Raw genomic sequence first — 17,227 nt, 5'->3', positions numbered from 1 at the left:
GGACAGTGAGAGCAGGAGGAGGACAGTGAGAGCAGGAGGAGGACAGGAGGAGGACAGGAGGTGGACAGTGAGAGCAGGAGGAGGACAGTGACAGCAGGAGGACAGTGAGAGCAGGAGGAAGACAGGAGGAGGACAGTGAGAACAGGAGGACAGTGAGAACAGGAGGACAGTGAGAGCAGGAGGAGGACAGTGAGAGCAGGAGGACAGAAGGAGGACAGGAGGAGGACTGTGAGAGCAGGAGGAGGACAGGAGGAGGACAGGAGGAGGACAGTGAGAGCAGGAGTAGGACAGTGAGAGCAGGAGGAGGATTGTTAGAGCAGGAGGAGGACAGGAGGAGGATAGGAGGAGGCCAGTGAGAGAAGGAGGAGGCCAGTGAGAGCAGGAGGACAGGAGGAGGAAAGTGAGAGCAGGAGGGGGACAGTGAGAGCGGGAGGACGACAGTGAGAGCAGGAGTAGGACAGTGAGAGCAGGAGGAGGATTGTTAGAGCAGGAGGAGGACAGGAGGAGGACAGGAGGAGGACAGTGAGATCAGGAGGACAGGAGGAGGAAAGTGAGAGCAGGAGGAGGACAATGAGAGCGGGAGGACGACAGTGAGAGCAGGAGGAGGACAGGAGGAGGACAGTGAGATCAGGAGGAGGACAGGAGGAGGACAGTGAGAGCAGGAGGAGGACAGTGAGAGCAGGAGGAGGACAGGAGGAGGACAGTGAGAGCAGGAGGAGGACAGGAGGAGGACAGTGAGAGCAGGAGGAGGACAGTGAGAGCAGGGGGAGGACAGGAAGAGGACAGTGAGAGCAGGAGGAGGACAGGAGGACAGTGAGAGCAGGAGGAGGACAGAAGGACTGTGAGAGCAGGAGGAGGACAGTGAGAGCAGGAGGAGAACAGGAGGAGGACAGTGAGAGTAGGAGGAGGACAGGAGGAGGACAGTGAGAGCAGGAAGAGGACAGTGAGAGCAGGAAGAGGACAGTGAGAGCAGGAGGAGGACAGGAGGAGGACAGTGAGATCAGGAGGAGGACAGGAGGAGGACAGTGAGAGCAGGAGGAGGACTTTGAGAGCAGGAGGAGGACAGGAGGAGGACAGTGAGATCAGGAGGAGGACAGGAGGAGGACAGTGAGAGCAGGAGGAGGACAGGAGGAGGACAGTGAGAGCAGGAGGACATTGAGAGCAGGAGGAGGACAGTGAGAGCAGGAGGAGGACAGTGAAAGCAGGAGGAGGACAGTGAGAACAGGAGGACAGTGAGAGCAGGAGAAGGACAGTGAGAGCAGGAGGACAGAAGGAGGACAGAAGGAGGACAGGAGGAGGACTGTGAGAGCAGGAGGAGGACAGGAGGAGGACAGGAGGAGGACAGTGAGAGCAGGAGGAGGACAGTGAGAGCAGGAGGAGGACAGGAGGAGGACAGGAGGAGGACAGTGAGAGAAGGAGGAGGCCAGTGAGAGCAGGAGGAGGCCAGTGAGAGCAGGAGGAGGACAGTGAGAGCAGGAGGATGACAGTGAGAGCAGGAGGAGGACAGGAGGAGGACAGTGAGAGCAGGAGGAGGACAGGAGGAGGACAGTGAGAGCAGGAGGAGGACAGTGAGAGCAGGAGGAGGACAGTGAGAGCAGGAGGAGGACAGTGAGAGCAGGAGGAGTACAGTGAGAGCAGAAGGAGGACAGGAGGAGGACAGTGAGAGCAGAAGGAGGTCAGTGAGAGCAGGAAGAGGACAGTGAGAGCAGGAGGAGGACAGGAGGAGGACAGTGAGATCAGGAGGAGGACAGGAGGAGGACAGTGAGAGCAGGAGGAGGACAGGAGGAGGACAGTGAGATCAGGAGGACAGGAGGAGGACAGTGAGAGCAGGAGGAGGACAATGAGAGCAGGAGGAGGACAGTGAGATCAGGAGGAGGACAGGAGGAGGACAGTGAGAGCAGGAGGAGGACAGTGAGAGCAGGAGGAGGACAGGAGGAGGACAGTGAGAGCAGGAAGAGGACAGTGAGAGCAGGAAGAGGACAGTGAGAGCAGGAGGAGGACAGGAGGAGGACAGTGAGATCAGGAGGAGGACAGGAGGAGGACAGTGAGAGCAGGAGGAGGACAATGAGAGCAGGAGGAGGACAGTGAGATCAGGAGGAGGACAGTGAGAGCAGGAGGAGGACAGTGAGAGCAGGAGGAGGACAGGAGGAGGACAGTGAGAGCAGGAGGAGGACAGGAGGAGGACAGTGAGAGCAGGAGGAGGACAGGAGGAGGACAGTGAGAGCAGGAGGACATTGAGAGCATGAGGAGGACAGTGAGAGCAGGAGGAGGACAGTGAGAGCAGGAGGAGGACAGTGAAAGCAGGAGGAGGACAGTGAGAGCAGGAGGAAGACAGGAGGAGGACAGTGAGAACAGGAGGACAGTGAGAGCAGGAGAAGGACAGTGAGAGCAGGAGGACAGAAGGAGGACAGGAGGAGGACAGGAGGAGGACTGTGAGAGCAGGAGGAGGACAGGAGGAGGACAGGAGGAGGACAGTGAGAGCAGGAGGAGGACAGGAGGAGGACAGGAGGAGGACAGTGAGAGAAGGAGGAGGCCAGTGAGAGCAGGAGGAGGCCAGTGAGAGCAGGAGGAGGACAGTGAGAGCAGGAGGAGGACAGGAGGAGGACAGGGAGAGCAGGAGGAGGACAGGAGGAGGACAGTGAGAGCAGGAGGAGGACAGGAGGAGGACAGTGAGAGCAGGAGGAGGACAGTGAGAACAGGAGGAGGACAGTGAGAGCAGAAGGAGGACAGGAGGAGGAGAGTGAGAGGAGGACAGGAGGACAGTGAGAGCAGGAAGAGGACAGTGAGAGCAGGAGGAGGACAGTGAGAGCAGGAGGAGGACTGAGTAATAAAATACATTTTGGCCTTTAATGCTACTTATACTTTGAGCTTTAACTGTGATTTATATATTATAGTGTTATTCACTCATCAAAACCAAACTTACATTACATTACATTACATTACATTATATTACATTACATTACATTACATTACATTACATTACATGACTTCCATGACTTAGTTAAAAGCACATGTGCAGTTTAATGAGGCTTCGTTGCTTGTATGAAGCTGCTGAATATGTCCACGTGCCGTTCTTTAGGGAAGCGGCGTCCGCAGATGGAGCCGCGGCCAAACGTCTCTTTCAGACGGTGCTACTGAAGCTGGATGAACTGATCCGAGAGTCGCTGTACAACAACCACACTCTGAAGGGGCCGGACTTCTCTCTGCTGAAGGACCACCTCATGGTAAGAGCCGCATCTTTAAAGACGCACATTGTAACTTTTCTGGTGGAGATGCTTTTGCTTTCAATGTGTCGGTGGTTTTAAACGTTGCTATTGAGCATTTATTGCATGAATCCCAGAAATATTTCATGCCATACTGTGGATTGTGGAACATTTCAGACAAAATATTATCATCTTAGGCTGAGCAAAATAATATGTCTGTTTGCCGTAACCCGACCGACCCGCTATGAAACTAGCCGACTGAAAAAAAAATATCAGCATTTTGTTGAAAAAACTTCAAAATCTTTTATTTTTCAATTATTTCGCCGACTCACCGACCGGTCTTTCCTGAACCGCCGTGTTGAATATTTTTATCACGCTGTTAAACCTGTCTTTCAACTCAAAACTGATACCGCACCGCGCTACACATGTACGTCTTCATATTCGGTCCTCCACATGCGTCTGTCACAAAACAGAGCGTTGCGTAGGACAAGTAGGTTTGCCTCTGTCGGCGCCACTGGACTCTGCATAGGACATGTGTTTCTCTGTCATGGTGTGAAATTTGACTTATGCATTCTGGGATTGAAACACGCCCAGCAGCGTCATCACAACAAACATGGCGGCGCCCGTGTCCCCCACATGTTCCCCCCGCTCGCCTTAGCTACCAAAATAAAAGATAGCGGTGTACAAAAGGTCGATTGACATATCTTAAAATCGTGAGATTTAGTCTCCTGATCGGGTTGAGAGAGACGTCATTGACTGTTGAAGCCTGACCCCTGGTGGTCACTCCGACTCAAAAAATGACCAAATTTGGATATTTTTTTTGGCCTTCAAAGTAAAGAAAATAAGAATTTGCCTACCGTCCGAGCCACTTGAAAAATGTTCACTCAGGTTATAGCAAACAGACAATTTATTTGGGGTAGCCTTACTATAATATCACTTAGTTTTGTTTTATTTTCTTGAACATTTTGATATTTTCAAGGAAATATAGGAAGAAATATTGGAACTTATAAAGCACAAATGTTGAGCCATATTATTGTTTGCCAAAAAGAAAATAGCTCCACAAACTTATATTAATTTTACAGCTCACAACAATCACTTTTTACAGTTGACTAATGTGCTATTATTGTGAAAAACCATTGTGGCTCAAGCAGTGATCGACCAATAAAATCAAAAATGTCCCGTGTGTCACAACCATTATTTAAATTGTTACGAAATACAGTCCAAATCAGCCCGTTTCCCCCTCACTTCTGCCGCTGTAGCTCAAAATGAAGTCACGGTGTCTTTTAGCGGCCTCTACGGGTCGCTGAGCAGTACTGCGGGAAGCTTGGTTCTTCTTCTCCCGCCGCGGCTCAGTCTGTGGCCGTGTTCAGAGGCCGGTTCGTGCTCCGCCCTCTAACATGAGCTTTTAGAGCTCTGCACATGCTCTGAGGACCACACAGCCTCAAACTAAGCTGAAGAAACCTGCGTCTGAATCTTGGATGTTTGAAGATTGTGCCCCGACTGAGCATGTGCAGAGGAGAAGCCAAGCAACTGCAGCGCCAAGTCTCTACAAACGGACTTGAAAACTACCTTTTAGAGACAAGTCTGTGTTTGTAGCTCAGGCTCTGTTCACGTTTCCAATGACTAGACGTTAGTTCGAAATACAGGAAGTATTTTAATAACATAGAGCTCAAGTTTGTGTCATGAACCGATCGGTGAAGTGAGTTTGTTTACTCGACATTCGGCAATCTTCACAGGGTTGGGAGCTTAGCTCGTTTAGCTCACTTTTTACATACAAAAGCTGCAGAGACGTGACTTCACACCCTCATTTGAAAGATTACACGTCTTATTTCATAGCTCTTTTGGTGTCGGATTATACACTAGGTAACTCAATACTCTTTATAATGTTAAATGTGTTCTAATCTTCTATTGCCTTCGTGCACGTTTCGACGCATCCTTCACCCTTTGCATTGGACTGTGTTGGAACGTCTCCAGACACAGTTGGAGCACTTCCCCCAGGACATGGCGGTCAAACTGTCTGAATGTTTACAAGAAGAGAAGCTGCTCTTGGAGTCGGCCTCCGTCGTCCAGGTGAGACAACCCGACGACGCGGGCGTGGACGACGAGGCGAGCCAGTTGGAAAACCAGATTCGGGTAAATTCTAACAAAAATGCAGCTCTTATACCGTATAATGTACTTTTGGACTTATTGTATTGTAATGCAGGAGATTGAAGAGGAAATCAAAGCGCTGGAGAAGGTGGAGTCGATATACAAGTCGTGGGAAAGCGGAGGTACAGGGAAAAAGCGACGCCGCGCACAGGGTTTTTCTCTTTTTGCTGTTGTCGTTCATACGTGTTTGAATGATTTGATGTGTCAGTTGCACAGATGAATGGACCGGCGAGCGCTCAAATGCAAGAGAAGTGTTTAAACCAGGCCAACAGCATCAGAACAAAAAAGCAGGTGCACAGAGAGAGAGTGAATCCGATTGCTTGGCTGTCATTCACGCAGACGTATCATTCATGTGGTTTTTTCCCACTTTGCAGCAGGTGATGTCCCGGATCGTGAAGTCGGTGAAACTCGCCTCGCTCGGCGTCGAGTCGTTGGTTTCCGTGGAGCTTCCCGAGTGGAAACGCAAACAGCAAATGTCCTGCATCGGAAATCCAGTCCACATCGACCTGGAGCGTCTGGAGACACGGTCTGAGCCCGATCACACGTTACTCACATGACGGAAACATGGTTTTATTTATTGGTTTCAAACGTGTGGGTCGACTCATACATCCGGTAAAAAGAGACGATATTTATAAAGTGAATAGAATGAATCACACATGTTCAAAAGTGAGTTGGGAGAAGAGTCATATGAAGCCAGTGTTCTCGCTGGGCTGAGGTTGAAGGATGGAGGTGGGACAAACCGTGCGGGCGCCGTGGGCGGCACGAGCGAGAAGTGCTGCGGCACGAGCAAGCGCTGTGGTACTTTATTTATTATGGACATAACATTGGACGAACCAGATGCAATGTTTTCAGTGTTATAGCAGAATATGCTCATTTTCAACACCTGTCCATGGGGCCAATTTAGAGTTGCCAGTTTTACCTAAGGCCAGAGTTTTTTAATACGTTGTTTTGCCGACGTCAAAAACGGAGATTCTAAAAAAAAACATGTTTTCATTTTTCCTGTTTTAGTGGATTTTCCGATGTTTTTTTGGCCAAAACCTCAATGAAAATAAAAATGTATTCTGCAGCAGCATCTCTGACCTCCGACCTTTCTGTACGACCCCGAGTTGGTCCAGAGGCGGAGCCAGACATTCTAAACATCCGGGGCTCAGCCCCAAAAGAAAGGGAGGGGTTCATTGGGGCCAATATGATGTGGTTTTAGTGCAGTTACATATAGTAATGTGTAAAGACAGACCATGGCCTTTTTGCCTTCTGAGAGAGCTCCTCCTCCACAACACGTTGAACAGAACAGCAGAGGTGGCATTTAGTTACAGTTACTTTTTCAAGAAATTGTACATCTTGGTGTAAATGTTCAGGTCAATATTCCTGTTCACAACTCTATTTTAATGTCATGTGTGGTCTAACTTGTCATAGTACTTGAAATGCTTATTTAGTGGGGAAAATAATGAGACAATGTCATTGAAGTCGCTTGATGCTCAACTCAAGTTGTTGTTGATTCAACAAATAATTGATGATCAAAAATAACATGCTTCAAACAATCCTTTTATTCTTTTTGTCTACCTGACTTTGCACTTTCCGTTTAACCTTATGAGTCTGCACGAGACTGCTGGGCGTGTTTTCTACTCTCTCATTGGACACCAACTCTGGGCAATCATCCAGAGGAGGCGCAGCTAAACATGAACCTGCTTATATTCAGTGGAATCAGGAACATAGTTCTCCTTCACATTCTGTGCCTTATTGATATAGAACAGTTTGTTTGTCTCTTGAACTCGCACAATTAAGACAAAATGCCTTTAAAGTTTGAGTTGTGTCCGGGGAGGATGATTTATTATTGCAGAGATTGGACAAAATCACCAAGGAGACATTGAAATAGTGAAGAAGATGATGAAAATGGCAAAGGTAATATTGTGTTCAATGGTTAAAAATCATCTTTTTGTCTTCCAAAGATTTTCCTTCAAACATTCCAGAGAAGAAGAACAAACCCATAGCTCTGGGGCCAGACTTAAAAGCGGTCTAATGTTCTGCTAGTAGTTCTGCTTTATACTCCAGTAGGAGCAGTCTCACTTTGGTGCACCTGCCTGTATTTGTGGCTTATAACGTGGCCCCTCCCAGTTCTTGTGAAGCACCTCATTTGATCTTGCTTTCCGCGCAGATTTGTCTAAATTCAATAACGAATGTGCATGTTTGTGTGGGAGATGTTCAGGTTATTAAATAAGAAGAGTCCGGTGCACCTGGAGCCACAGCGCAGGACAGCAGTGTTTTCAGTGGTGAGCCTGGGGACGCTGAGGTCAGCCCAGAACCAGGAGCCCCGGTGGCGGTCAGTCCCGTATGGGTCGCCTCGGCCTCCTTTGATAGTAGATTGTAGAAGGAACTCATTCTACAGTCTATGGAGCCTCCAAACTTTGAGGTCTAACAAGACATTTCTTCTGTTTGGCATGAGCGGAGGAAGCAGTCACTTATGAACGGGCAGGTTTTTACCCCTTATGCCTATTTTTCCTCAAACGCCTGAAAAAATAACCCCCGATTACAGCCCAAGCTGTTCCTGAAGACTTTGGAGCATAAACAACAATAGGCTGGAACTTCTGTGACGCTGTGTCTGTTTTACGCTCACGATAAGTAAAAGTAGCTTTAGACTGAAGAATTCAGATTTTAAATTCCACCTTGGTTTTCTTGGTTAAATATATGAACGAGTTTAGCTGGTTTCTGGAGGGATCGGCTGATTGACACTAAAATTAGCATTTGTTGGGGTTTGAAAATTCTTTTTTAAAAGCTTAAGGTAAAGTTACCACAAATGAGTTTTAGGGACTTGTAATAAAGCAAAGAAATCCAAGCAGAATCCATATCAAAGTCCTATTGATTTTACAGTTACAGCTTTGTTTAAGTCAAACATATCAGTTTGAGAGTTTCAAGCCTCGAAATAACGGGCCGGACACGGTCAATGACCGGCGCAAAAATCAGTTTTGACCGACTCCAAACTCAATGCTCCGGACATCATGACATATTATTGCTGTAGTTCTACAGGAGGAAGCAGCGGAGCTCCGCACGTGCGCGCGCATCAACATCGCTTAAGTTTCGTTTTGACAGACATGCCACTTCGCAGTCTTCTCGCTTCTCATTGGCCGAGCGGTGTCCGTGATCTAATGTCGATGAAAGCGGGCATCTGATTGGCCGCTGCGTTCGGTTGTGTTCGGTTGTACCCGGAAATGCCCGATCTAATTTTGCGCCACAAGTGATATCGAGGTTGGCGGCGTCAATCTCTCCTCAGTTCACAATTCAGTCTTTTTAAAGTTGTTTGCAACAAAAGCTGTAATTTTGCACATTAGGGACAATGTCAATGTGGAAGTATCAAGGGCCCCAAGGGCCCCGCCCCCTTTGGAGTTGTTAGCATCGGGCCAATGTTTATATGTTAGTAGTTTATTTTGTAGGCTGTGATTTTATATATTCCACAAGATCTCCTTGTGTCAAATGCTGTAAACAGTATTTATTTTGTATCTAAGAAACATTATTATATTAAATTAAACAGTTTTAAAGATCATGATCTCTGGTTTATATGGTTCAGTATTTGTGCTCTTCATATCAAATAACAGATAAAAGTACTTTAAATTGTTTTACATGCTAATAACCAGGTTTAAAACAACACATTTATCTTGTTCTTATGATGCCGCGATGCCGCGCGTGCTTGTGGGGCCCCTAACTTTTTTAGGTAGGGGGCCTCCCTGGCCCCTAACTTTGAAAATCTATTTCTCAGCCTGTAAATGATAAAGAGACATGTTAATAAAAGTTCATTTTTCATTAATTATGTTATTCTGTTTTCCTTTCCTTGTGACCGATTCAGAATTAGCCATGACAGGTACCAAAATCGGTACCTGTCATGATGACAGGGACGTAAAAATAATGATTTCAAGGCTTGGAGTTTCCTTTTATCAAATGTGGACAAAATAAAATGAATATAGTGACTGACGGGTGAGCTCACTGCGCAGTAATGCAAATCCAACAAATGTGGCACAATATATAAGCATCGCTGCCCGTTTTAAAAGCTACAAAAACTTATAACAGGCGATAGCCTTTGTAGCAAAAGTTGTTGTGTCTGTGCGCTAAGGCCCGTCTCATACAAAGTGCTGGAGTCACGACTGATGAGTGCCGTGAAGGAGGGACCTGAGCGTGGCCCTTCAGAGCGCAGCTCCCGCACCGTGCTCCTGCGGGCGGGGCACACTCAGAGGAAGCTACCGCTGTCCAACGTGACACCAACTCACCTGTACTTGAAAGAGACCTCCAGATTAGACGTTATTGTAAGAGTAAATTAGGATGCATATTTTAGAAAATGAAAAAAAAAGAAGGTCTCCATAAAAACCCTATATTTTCATGTATTTCATTCAATAAATGAGCTAAGATTGTTTTACCTGGTGCTTAGATAGCAGATAGCAGGCCTAGAAAATGTATCATTTCAATATATTTTCATTTAAAACAATATTGTTTTGGTCTTATTTTTCGGGCTAAGGTCTTAAAAAGGTGTTAAAAGTCTTACATTTCACACTAGAAGTTGAAGTTGACTGAGCACCTGCCGATATTTATGGCATCTGAAGCATCTACATCAATGAGTGACTTGTGATCGAGGGAATCGATACAAAGGAACAGTGAAGACCCTTATGGCCCAACTCTGGAGCATTTCTAGATTGTCTGCGGCCCTTTTTCCCTACACGCTCCACTCTTTTGCCAAATGGAGAATGTCAGCTCTCCAGTAATATTGCTGGCTATAGCCTAGTTAATGCGTGAATGCAAGTCAGACATTCATCATAATTGACGGTGTCTTTTGTTGCCGTGCTCGTTTATGAAAGAGGGACAAGAAACAGAAGTTAAAATCAATCAGATGTTTAATCTCTACCATTTACAAGAATAATACAGATAGTTTACCAAATCTGTCCCTATGCAAATATGACCGGCGACTCACTCGGGCGTGGTCCGGACGCGCCGAAATCCCTGCTCTGCGTTATATTTATAACATTCAGATATTAGGCAAAACATGACGGTTGACGCCTCCTTCCAGTCTTCTTCCATGAGCTCTTTGGCACGTCTGTGGCCTTGATGTTTGCAGCTGCTGAAGGTGTCCGTCCTTATCAGAGAATGTCTCAAAAGGAGCAGTGAGTGTCTCAAATGGGACAATGGACTATGTGTTGTGCGTATCAGGAGTTAACCCAAGTGTCACAGTCTAAAATGAATATAGTTGGTTGTACTTTTAATACAGTTTTGTAAAACAGTTTTGTCAAATGAATATAGTTGATTATACAATATAGTAATGGTTAACATATTTAGATTTGCCTTCACTTTCATTCATAAATATGCTTGGATTTGTCCAGGACTGCGGAGCTGACTGTGCCACATTTCAGAAGAGTGAGCTGGAGTACAAGTTCAACATAAGGCCCTGGAGCCCTTACACCTCCAAACATTCATGGGGCAAAACTTACGGAGAGCACAAGCGCCACCTAGAGTTCAGTCACCAGCAATACAAGGAGTGTCAGAAATATGCCAAAGAGGTGTGAATCTTCTTGACTGCGTCAGGGATGGATGAGGTGAGAGAGACTTTAGCTTCATAATACAAATGAAGGAGCTGGTTAGCTTGTGGAACAGACGTGTTGCTTGTTTTGTAGATGGCAGGAGAGTTTCTCCATGAACTCCATGTGCCTTTCATCAAAGTGGCCTCACTTGATGCAAACAATTTCCCTCATCTGGAGAAAACTGCACAAACGGGTGAGATGCTTCAAACAAAATCACAAACAAAACTAAAGATGTATTATTTATAATGTACTTTTCCTTGATACTTCCATACATGAGCTATTGTGTTGAGCTGTGGGGTTCTACTTTCAAGACCTTAATCATGATATAGTTTCACTACAGAAATTAGGCCTATGCCTGATGAATCAAATCAGGCATATAGGTCCATCAAAATGTGTCAAATTAAATATCATGACATTTAAAGAACTTGCCAAATATAAAGTATTTCAAATCATGTGAAATTGTTTATTTGTATTTAAAAATAAATACAAATTGAAGACTGTTTCCTAAATGAATAAATGTGTCTATGTTAAGGTTAACGATGTAACACTTGTTCTCTTAAATTCGTAGTTCAAAGGGAAACTTGTATCATGTAAATGGAGCATATTAGGCTCACAAACTTTGTGCTGCTCTTCCTGTTTTGGTCGCTCTAAACGTGTAGATCTGTGATGACGTGCGATGTGACTGTAGAGTAGAAACATCTCTTTTTGTTTGTCTTTTTAAAACAATGTCAAGATAACTACGACTGAATCTTTTTCTACAATTGACTTTTGTTGTTATATTGTTGTATTGCAATCAATATTGAGCTTGTTTGAAATGTGAGTATTTGTGACACTAGTTTGTATTGTAATGATGTGTTCTGGGATTGTAACTGAAGTAATACATTCTAATGCTGTGTTGATGTCAGGACGTCCGATGGTGGTGTCCAGTGGGATGCAGTCCATGGAGACAATGCGGCGCGTATATCAGACTGTGAAGAAGTACAAGCAGAACTTTGGCATTCTGCAGTGCACCAGTGTCTATCCTCTGGACGCCGAGGATGTCAACCTCAGAGTCATTACAGTAACACAGCATTTGTATTGAGGCCACACTGTTCAATTCAAGCACGAGGCAGCAACATTTTTAGTTCCACACTTTGTCTTTACTTCTCTTATGTTAAAGTACTTACAGTGTGTAATCTACAGGAATACCAGAAAGAGTTTCCAGATATACCCATCGGTTACTCCGGCCACGAGACCGGCATTAGTATTTCAGTGGCAGCTGTGGCTTTAGGGGCAAAGATTGTGGAGCGACACGTGACTTTGGACATGGAAGGGTAATGACCATGAAGCGTCTTGACTTCCCACTGAGCTGGCTGAGTTGGTGCGTTCCATCCGTTTGGTGGAGAGAGCATTTGGCAGTGGCATCGAGCTGATGTTAGCGTGCGAGAAGACGTGCCATGACAAGGTTCAAATACGACTCAAATCTATACAAACATCTGCATGAAAATGTCTTCTAAGATATGTCAGGATCTACCTTCATTTTTTACAGCTTGGAAAATCAGTGGTAGCCAAAGGAAAGATCCCCAAAGGAACTGTCCTGAGTCTGGACATGTTGACGGTGAAAGGGGCGGAGCCGAAGGGCGGAGCTGCAGAGGACATTTTCCAGCTGCTCGGAAAGTCTGTGACAGAGGACGTGGACGAGGACGAGAGTGTCACACCTGAAGTGGTGGACGGTTATGGAAAGGGAAATGAATGTATTCAGAATATCTCACTTCTGCTCGCAAAGGGCTAATTAGTGATGTGACGATGCATTTTTAAAATATTAAAACATCTGGGGCTTTTGGACAAAGATCCAGGGCTCAAGCCCCAAAGCCAGGGCCTGGCCCCGCCCATGTTTGAGGCACTTGTATTTGAACAAAAACGACATTACGACCTTGGAATTGGGAACGTTTTCCACTCTGCGTTCCCTTGAAATGCTCCAACTAAGTCGGAACAAGATCGCCTCAATCCAAGTCGGGGTCTTTACGTGGCTTTGCAACGTTGTCCTGCTCGATCTGTCGTACAACAAACTCTCCGGCCTGCAATTTAAGACGCTGCTGAGCATCTGTGCATCGAACGCCCATGTTTTGCTGGAGGGGAACCCGTGGCATTGCCACTGCGACTTACAAAGGGTTTTCCGAAAGTTGGACGACATTCACAGGTTGTTTTTGGACGATTATCATGAACTGAGATGCAGCGATCCGGCGGAGTTAAAGGGAAGTCTGATTGTGGAAGTAGCACATGAACTTTGCATCGCAGAAACGGTAACGGTGCTAATTTTAACGGGAACGGTGTTGGTAACCGTGTTAGCAGCCATTCTGATGGAGGAGAAGAACAAGAGGCAACGTTTGGCCAAGGATTGGGCAGAGGAGCAGGTCGGCCTGGAGGGTTACCGTGACAACTGAGGCCGTGTACTTTGAGTGCTTTGAGTGACAGGTCAGACTACTGCACATTCCAACAAAACACAGGCAACGTGATTGTATTTAACATTTTACTGAGAATTCTGCAGATTTTCTCCCCAAGTTTGACAATTTTGTTTTAATCGTCACTTCCTGGTTTGACATGAGCAGCAAATGTGATCGTTCCACAACTGTTACCTAGCAACCAAACGGTAAACGAGGGTCAAAATCCATGTAAATCACACAATAATTAGGATTTGTCAAATAATGATAACACCTTTATTTAGTTGAATTATTACAAGCATTCCTTTTCTTAACTTTATTTATTTGTACAATAAAAGGAAACGATCGAGCTGCTGGAGAAGTTAAATATAAAAATAAAGCTCTGACCCTTTTATTTCCACCAAATCAAACATTCTGGGAAGAATCCGGGTCAGAGAAACACATGAAAGAGGTTTAATGACATAGTGTGTTTATTGCTCCAAGTAAATCAATAACATCTCTATGGTGACAAGCAAAAACATTACACAATGAAGCTTTAATTTAGCTCTTATTGATGTTAATCATGAATTATCTCAAATTGATTTTATTTGACTTATATACATTTTTATGCTGCTGTTCTTGTACTTTTCTGTTACAATACTGCAATTTCCCCATTAAAAAACAAACAAATGTTTTATTGTTTTCTCATGTTACAATTTTGTGTGATGTATTTTAGATTTTTGGGACTGAAAAAAGACATAAAAACAGATGGATTTATGAATTTACTGCTGATTTCAACGTTTTACAATGATGTTAAATAACAAACTCAACAGAAAAAATCGATGGAGAGAAACAGAACAAAAATAGTATAATTGGAGTAGTTTTTGATAATAACATCACTTTTTACATTATGACAGAGCAAAGAGTTATACATAAGAGTTATAGTTACATTACACCAGGAATAACATTTGAATTGATAAAAAGTTAGTTGAAAACAGAGTCTGATCCAGAGAATATGAGTTTGTTTTTACACTAATAGTTTAAATGACAGTGTTTTGTTGCAGGTGAGTTCAACAAAAGGTCGTACCACATTCTAACTCAAAATGTGTCAATTGTTTTAATAAGTCATGTTTCTGTTATGATTTTTATTCTAAAGTATTTCAATAAATACTATAATTTCAAACTTGATTTTTATACCATGATCGTCAAAAACAGTCTTTTCATTAAGATTATTCAGGAAATGTTCAATATTGTTCCTGTTTTATCCTGTTTTTATAATAATTTTTAGTCAATATTTATTTTTTCGGGCAACTCTCACAAAGAGTCTTTTAAAGCTTTAAATCATTTGTTAAAAATGAAAGGCACTGATTTGGTCCTAAACTGTGGAGAACAAAGCTGTTATTTGAGTTTAGGGAAATGTACAGTGGCTCCAGTATGATAAATCCTGACTCCAGTGCAGAGAGGCTGAGTGAAAGTGGTCTGTTCTCTGTGGAGGAGGCTCATGGAACTCTCAGAGACGCTGTAAAACTCCAAAACCCCTGCACTGTGGTCCAGGTAAACCCCGATTCTGGACGAGACCGGACCTGAGACCTGGGACTCGACTGAGTTAAATATAAATGAAGGACGGGTTTTGTCACAGTTTAAGGCCCAGGATTTATCATTGAGTCCAAATCCACATTTACTATCGCCTCCTTTTCTCTGAATATTTCTATCTGCGACAGCGATATCAGCCCACTCCCCGCTCCACTCCACCTCGCAGTAACATCGGCCCCTCAGACTCTCTCTGCTCAGGACCTGAGGATAGTGACTGAATCTGTCTGTATGATCAGGATAACTCTGGTCTTCTCTCATAACTGTTACTCTTCTGTTTCCATCAGACAGAGACAGTCTGGTCTGAGCTGTGTTTGGGTCCAGAGTGATTTCAGTATAATATTGTAAGAAGTCCTCTCTGGAGCCGGGTTCAGCTGGAGACAGTGAGCTGGAGTTTATCCTTGAGCTCTGACACAGCTCTGGTCACTTCCTCAAAGTCGCTCCGGGGCCCGGTCTGAATCCTGGCTGGCTCTGTGCTCTGTGTGTCTGTGGACAGTGAAGCGTAGAGCTGTAGAAACTGGTTATGATCCGGAGTGAGGGACAGTGTGTCCAGCTCAGAGATGCTCCTCTTCAGCTCAGTCACGTCCTGCTGCAGTTGGTCCTGGAGCTCTTGGACTTGGCTCAGTTGGGTCTGCTCCTGGGAGAGGATCTGCTGCTCCACTTCAGAGCCTCTTTTCTCCAGGAGAAGGACCATCTCTCTGAAGCTGTCCCTGCTGTGCTGCACTGCTGTCTGGGCAGAGCGGCTGATGTCCTGGGCCTCCTGTTTGAGCCTCTTCAGGTCTGTCTCTTTGTCCTGGAGGCTCTGGAGCAGCAGGGCCCTCCTGGCCGGCAGCTCTGCCTGTTTCTGGGCCCTCTCTGAGGCAGAGGACACTATGTCGTGGCCCCGGTGCTGGTCCACACAGAGGTAACAGATGCTCTGCTGGTCGCTGCAGCAGAACATCTTCATCACTTTGTTGTGTTGAGAACAGATGTTTTCCTGGAGCTTGTGGGACGGCGCCACCAGCTGGTGTTTCTGTAACACTGCAGCATCATAATGAGGCTGGAGGTGGCTCTCACAGTATGAAGCCACACACTGCAGACAGGACTGGACAGCTTTCATCTTCCTCCCAGTGCACACATCACAGGACACATCCTGAGGTCCGGCATAGCAGCGGTCAGCAGGGGGCGCTGTGAGTCCAGTCTTCTTCAGCTATTCTACTACACCTGCTAACATGATGTGTTTGATGAGGACAGGCCTGGGGCTGAAGCTCTGGCGACACTCGGGACAGCTGTAGAGCTGCTTCTCGTCCTCTTGGTCCCAGTGGTGTTGGACACAGGTCCTGCAGTAGCTGTGTCCACAGGGAATAGTCACCGGATCCTTCAGTAGATCCAAACACACGGGACAGAAGAAGGCTTCTTGGTTGACTGCTTTCTGTGCCATCTCTCCTGGATCAGAGCGAGTGCGAGTTAGACTTTGACACAAATGAAACTTAGAGTGAGTGAGAGCTGTGGGAGGAGCCAGGCTTGCACCACAGGTCTGTGCAGATCTGAGGAGGAACCAGGAAGCATCAAGCAGCAAACCTTTAAAGACACAAGCATGTTTTATTAGAGTTTAAAATGAGACTCAACAGTTTAAAGTCAGAGACACATAATCACTGGGCACAAGTAAAACATTACAAAAGATAAATAAAACAGCTCCAAAGTCTAAAGGATCATATCTCTGTAATCACAGAAATATGATCCATAAATCAGGTCAAACATCTGCATTTTGACAGTAAAAAGTCAAATATACCATAGATTTCTCACTTGTCTTCCACCAATATTAACCTGGAGCTCTTTATAATGTTGTGATGTCTCCTGGACCCAGCATTTATATTACAACTCTAATTTACAAGTGTTTCAGAAAGATGTTTTGGACTCTACAGTTGACAGTTTTAAACTCTTTGAGCTCAGTTTTACCCAGTTCTGGTGCAAGTTTAAGCAGCAGTGGGTGTGTTTTTTGGAGATTCTTTTGGTAATTTAGTTGTTAATTTATCTGTAAAAATGTTAAATGTGTAATAAAGACATGTTTTGAACAGAATGTTTAAAGGTGCACTATGTAACATTTCTGGTTGTGGGTTTGATCATCTTCATCTCCATTAAATCTTTCTGTTTCCCCTTTGAGAAAAACAAGTGACTCCACCAAACCAAGACATTGTTCAGCAAGAAAAACAGCTGTAATCAAATAAATGCATGAAACGTTTATTTAATGCAGTTAGACTTTGAAGCCAAAGCAAAAACATCTCCATGGAGACAAGCAGGTGACAGAGCTCCCGCTAGAAAAGTGACGTAGTGCATATTTAATACATTTAAAGCA

The 17,227-nt window shown here is 45.1% G+C and overlaps 2 pseudogenes; one reads left to right on the top strand and one right to left on the bottom strand.

The window, feature by feature from the left end:
• Positions 1 to 7,138: 7,138 nt before the first annotated feature.
• Positions 7,139 to 12,757, top strand: LOC140359213 (N-acetylneuraminate-9-phosphate synthase-like; annotated as a pseudogene).
• Positions 12,758 to 14,664: 1,907 nt separating this feature from the next.
• LOC140359933 (tripartite motif-containing protein 16-like) lies at positions 14,665 to 16,338 on the bottom strand (annotated as a pseudogene).
• Positions 16,339 to 17,227: the final 889 nt, after the last annotated feature.

Source organism: Eucyclogobius newberryi, unplaced genomic scaffold, assembly GCF_026437365.1.
Source record: "Eucyclogobius newberryi isolate DKJ021-1_F unplaced genomic scaffold, fEucNew1.0.hap1 SCAF_14, whole genome shotgun sequence".
Taxonomy (NCBI): domain Eukaryota; kingdom Metazoa; phylum Chordata; class Actinopteri; order Gobiiformes; family Gobiidae; genus Eucyclogobius; species Eucyclogobius newberryi.
Note: the sequence above shows the minus strand (reverse complement) of the source record. Positions and strands in the feature narration are given on the sequence as shown.